Source organism: Prionailurus bengalensis, chromosome C1 (assembly GCF_016509475.1).
Source record: "Prionailurus bengalensis isolate Pbe53 chromosome C1, Fcat_Pben_1.1_paternal_pri, whole genome shotgun sequence".
NCBI classification, from domain to species: Eukaryota; Metazoa; Chordata; class Mammalia; order Carnivora; family Felidae; genus Prionailurus; species Prionailurus bengalensis.
This window is the reverse complement of record NC_057345.1, coordinates 99,690,865-99,696,864: the sequence shown is the minus strand read 5'-3', so window position 1 is coordinate 99,696,864 and position 6,000 is coordinate 99,690,865.

Below are 6,000 nucleotides of genomic sequence, written 5' to 3'. Positions count from 1 at the left end.
CGGGTGTGCTGGGCGGCGAGGGAGCCTCCGTCTGCGAGGTCCAAGGCCGGCTGGTGTCCTAGACAAAGCAAGGGTTCACACTAGGACAGGCTTGAGGTTGGAGCACTCTGGGGAGGCCCCAGACACACTGGTGGCCACTCTTGCCCACGTAGTAGAAAGTTGTGTATGAACAAAACGTGTGTGATTCGAACCAGGATACCGACGCACTAATGGGAACTACACTTGTGGGATGGTAGAAGCTGTTTTCAAAAGCATGGTCTTCCCTTACTCTTTATAAGGACATGGTTTCACAGGCAAGGATTGGGGGACGGAGCACGAGTCTGTTCTACCTTCCCCATCAGCCAGCCCAGAGATGGGGCAGCTCTGGGTTGGTCCAGTGGCCGAACGGCATCGTCAGCCACCTGTCCCTTCACTTCCTCCTCTGCCTCCTCACCTCCTGGCCTCGTCCTCGGGCTGTTCTCCTCCGTCAGAAGACAGCCGCCACATCCTCGCACCACAAAAGCCAGAAGCAAAGAGAGATCACGTCTTCCCTGAGTTCATTCTTAAGACCGAGGGAAGCTTTGCTAGAAGCCTTTCCCCGCGGACTTTTCCTCCTGCCGTGTTAGCTAGAACGGGATGCTCTGCCCTGCCCCGGTGGGATCGCTGGAAGGGGGATGGCATTATCAGGATGCGCTTGGATGAATCGCACTGACTGACTTCACTCAAGATCCACGACCACTGACCTCAAGGAGGCCCTTCCGGCTGCCTGGCAACACACGATATATTTATTCCTACGGCAGCACTTCTCGGACGTGAGTGTGCATCAGAGTCCCCTGGGGGCTTGCCAGAGCACAGAAGGCCGGACTTGGCGCCACGGGAGGGCTGGAGTGGGCCTGAGAATGTGCATTTCTGGTGAATTCTCAGCTGACCCTCGTGCTGTGGGTCCCGCCCGGCACCACACTTTGGGAACCACTGCTCTAGATCGCTGGCTGTCTTACTGTCCTAGACAACACCATTGGCCTCCTCTTCCTCCTCAAACGTCTTAGCGCTCTCCCTACGTGCCCCTCAATCTCGGCTGACACCCTGCGGCCTACTTCACTGAGAACAGAAGACCACCCGCTCCCACCATCACGACTAATGTACGCTTTGGTTTCCCTTCTGCTGCTACGGGTGAACTGCCTTGCTCTGATTTAAGGCCCGTCCTACATCCGTGTGCTTGACCTTATCCCCTCTCTCCCGGCCGGGCTCATCCCTCCAAAAGCCGTTCCCCTCCCCAGCAAACCCGCTCGGCCCTATTTCCATCCTCAAACCAAACGACGACGACAACAAAACAACAAAACCCCCAGACACCCCCTTGACCCCAATCCCTCCTCAGCCATTAGCTCAGTTGTGTTTCCCTTTACAGCGGAACTCTTGACATCTCTGTACTCACCCCCGCCCCCCTCGCTTCCTCTCTTTCCTTCCCTCTTGAATCCCATCCAGTCCAACTTCGGTTCCCACCTCTCTATTGCAACTGCTGCTGTCAAGGTTAGCCCTGACTTCCCGGCTCCCGATTCCCGGAGTGATGTCTGTCCCCATGTTACTCGGCTCGTCAGCAGCATCTGACACAGCCTGTCACTTCGCCCTCGGAACACCCTCTGTTGGCTTCTGGCCCCTGATCTCTCTTGGTTCCCCTCCCTGCTCTCTGGCTGTTCCTTATCAGTCTTTTTTGCAGAGCATTCTTCGTTTCACTGGCCTCTACCGGGTGGAGAATCCCGGATAGGGTTCGGGCCAACATGCACACTCTCGCTTCTGCAGTTTCAGCTACCGTCAGGATTTGAAATGCCACCTACAAGCTGTGACTCCCAAATTTATATCTCCAGCCTGGATCTCTCCACCGAGTTCCAGACGCATGCATCCCGTGGCATGCATCTCCAGATATATTAACGGGCACGGCAAAATTAACATCTCCCAGACTGGGCTCCTGCTTCTTCCCCGGCAACACAGCACACACATCCACGAGGCTTCTCCTTCCTGCTCACAGCACATGGAGCCTTCGTTCTCCAGCTCCTCACGCCAAAAGCTGGGAGACATCCTTGCTTCTATTCTTTCCTCTCCCACCCTGCAAGCAAACCATCAGCGAATACCGGGGGGTCTACTTCAAAATGTACCCGGGATCTGACCCCTGATCACACAGCTTGTGTTGCCCTGGCCTCTGGTCCAAGCCACTCTCATTTCCTGCCTCACTGTTACAAAAGCATCTTGACTAATCTCGCTTCTTCCCTGGCCTCCTCCCCCCTCCCACCCCTCCATCTATTTTCCACAGAGCCAGCCAGAGTGATGCCATTAAAATGTAAATCAGATTATGTCATTCCTCAGCTCAAAATCTCACTTTGAGCAAAAGCTGAAATCCTTACGAAGGCCTGCCAGGGACCTGGTCCTGGATACTTCTCTGATGTCACCCCCCACTCCCCCCTTCTCTGCAGGTACTCTGGCCTCCTTGCGGTTCCCTGAACACATCAAGTACACGCTCACTTTCACACTTGCTGCGACTCTGCCCCGGGTATCCCTCCTGCAGAAATCTCTGGGTCTAGCTGCTTCCGCGTTCTGCTCCGATGTCTCCAGCTTTCCCTGACATGCCTAACTGAAATAGGATCGAATCCTTATCCTCACCTTCCACCCCAACACTTTCTCCTTAATTCCCGGTAGCACATATTGCCTCCTCACATACTAGATATGTATTTGTTTATCATCTATCTGCCCCTCTCCCTACCACTCCTGGAATGTATGTAGTTTGAGGGCAGGGAGTTTGAGCCTTTAACAGGCCCTTAGTAAAATCTGATGAATTAATAATGGAAAGGGGAGATCCCACAGTAAACCAACACATAACTAAGTTATACTTTGGACCCCTCTGAGTTAGATCAGTGGTAGTCAGTCCCACAGAGCCCTGTCCACTCTGTATTTCCAAACTGAGATTCTGGATCTACAAGGGCAAGAAACAGATGCCGGGGGGTGGTATACCTCTGTGGGTACTGCCATCCAGAAAGACCCAGCCAGCCAGCCAGCCAGCCAGCTTCCTTCAAAGCTCCAGCTCCAATTTTCTGAGTCCTGGGCCCTTGTGGCAGAGTCTTTTTGCAATGCAGATAATTCCTCCCTGATGAAGCAAGTTCACAACCCCTCATTTTTTTCTACATTCTTTTCCTCAAAGCTGCCCACCCCTGTATGCACAGCAAAGAAACCTTCCCAGCAGAGTTCACCCTCTCCTTTCCTGCCGCAAGATCCCTTCCTGCCACGAGATAACACCCAGTTAAAAGAACTTGATCAGCCAAACTAGAATCCTTTTGGTAACTGTGTCTAGCCATAGGATAACCACCTGTACCTTGACAAGAAAACTGATCATTCTGGCGGGAGACCTCATTCTTGTATCGGCGTTAATGTGACTTTTCTTCTTTCAGGTGAGCCCAAACTTTTCTCTCCTCCCCCGATGATGGTGTTCTTTTGTGAATAATAGAAAAGTGCGAGAAAATAAAAAATAAATTTATAAATAGATACATCGTACGATAAGAAAATAAAATAGAATAGAAAAACACAACATCCTGTGCAGACAGCAAGAATCCCCATGAGGAACTGTCTTGCTTGGAGCCTCGCCAGTGTGGCATTTAATACACGCCTGCACCACTAAGTAGACCCGCAGCGACTTCCCCGGGTGATTTTTTTTTCTTTGCCACGAGAGACCCCACTTCATGTTTTGGAACAATCCTACAGATCGTGAGACTGGCAAAAGGTGACAGAGGGACCCAATTGGAAATGAGACACAGCAGCAGCCTGAACCCTGCTTCGCCTCCACTGAGTAGGATTAAATTGAACTAATTGGACACAGACGTAAGGCAAGACGTCTGGATCTCCGGAAGGGGTTAGGAAGACTTTCGTTATCTTGCCCATGGTAATGCATCGGCATAGCTGGTTTAGAACAAGTCACCTGAAGAGGAGGTGAATTCCAAACGCGCTGGGAGAAATGGATTTTGCTGAATGAATCCTCCTCACTCTCCACACAGTGAAGAGGAAGAAAAACCCTTTAGGCAAGAAACTATGAGGCAGTTGGGAGCGTTTAGTGTTGATTGGGTATCAGAGCACTGTGAAAGAGGTAATCAATACCTGAATTCCAAATAGCAACTTCATCCCATCTGGAACTAGGCCAAATGCTGTGCAAATGGCCTGGGGCTACCCACTGGTAGGAGTGAAGGAAAGAGATTTAAAGTAGTGGGTACTCCTGATAGTTAAGCGATTAAGTTTCCCTTTACTTGTGCTTGAGTTGGGTATGTCAACATTTTTTAACAGATGCAGAACCAGCCAAAGGTCAAAATGCTTAATAAACTGCAAAAGTCTACAAAAAACCAAAAACACAAAAAAATGTACATACAAAACCTGTTGGATTTTGTTTTCTAGCTACTATTTTCCAATTCATGGTTTATGTATTAAAAAGCTTAGGTGATTCCTGTGCTACCAATGTGTCACTGGCCCATCTCAGGTAAGTCATTATAGCTTCTATACCTGAAGACCTCTGCTCATCTTGTGATCCTATCAAGATTCAAGTGTCCCTGAGGAATCAACACTCAGAACTCAGCTCAAGAGGAGAGCTTGTCAAACTCCTGTGCTTTCAAATCAGCTGGGCAATCTTGTTAAAAGATTCTGACTGCTTGGGTCTGGCGTGTGGTTTGAGAGTCTACATTTTCTAACAAGCTCCCAGGCAAATGTTAAGGCCGGTCCAGGGATGGACCACACTTGGAACAGCAGGGCTTTGGGCTACACAGTCTGTGACCTGAGTTCTGTTTTCAATGATAGGATTTCTGAGGACGTGGCTTCAAAGTGTAACTGGTTAGATCAGTTGTCAGGAGCAGTGGTTCTCAGAGTGTGATCCAGGGACTAGTGACATGGGCATCACACGGGAGCATGTTAGAGATGCTAATTTTCTGGTTTCTAAACCAGAAACTCTGGGGGGTGGGAACCAGTAATCTATGTTTTAAAGAAAATTTGTTTTAATGTTTATTCATTTTTGAGAGACAGAGCGCCAGCAGGGGTGGGCAGAGAGAGAGAGGGAAACACAGAATCCAAAGCAGGCTCCAGGCTCTGAGCTGTCAGCACAGAGCCCGATGCGGGGCTCAAACTCACGAACCGCGAGATCATGACCTGAGCCCAAGTCAGAGGCTTAACTGACTAAGCCACCCAGGCGCCCCAATGTTTTGATAAGCCCTCCATGTGATTCTGGAGGAATGGCGCTCCAGAACATTAAAATCACCTGGGGAGGGGCGCCTGGGTGGCTCAGTGGGTTAAGTGTCTCACTCTTGATCTTGGCTCAGGTCATGATCTCATAGTTCTTGAGATCGAGCCCTGCATGGGGACTGTTTAGGACTCTCTCTCTCCTCTCTCGCTCTGCCCCTCCCCCCGTGCTCTCTCTCTCAACACAAATACATAAACATTTTTTTAAAAAATAAATGAAATCACCTGGGGAGTTAAAGAAAATCAAGACCTGGGTCCCATCCCAGAGAATCTAACTTTTTCATTCTGGGGTGGGACTCAGGCATCGGGATATTCCAAAGGCATCCACGGAGATAACTGTCAAGAATAGTTGGCCTAGAACAGAAAGCTAATCCTGCTGCAGTAGGAGACTTAGCTGGAAAGCATCTGACTGAACCACCACAGACTGGTCGCAGGCTGGATGTCTGTCTGCACGGTATGCACTCCAGCTCTCCAGGGTGACTGTGTCCGAGTGGGGATAATGTAAAATCACTTCCTCACTGCTCACCCTGCCATCCACCCTCATCCCTGGCTATTGTCTCCTTTTGCTCGTGATGTGTCTGGCTGGAACCCACCCCCTTTCCCCCACCCCCCCCACTGCTGTGCTGTCACCAGTTGAAAGTTTCACCCATCGTTAAAAGCCAGTATCAATCCAGATCTTCAGAAATCCCTTCCTGAACGCTCTTGCCAGATGAGATTTACCCTTCTGTAGATGTTCACCGCATGCTGTCTGCAAGTCTTATTTTC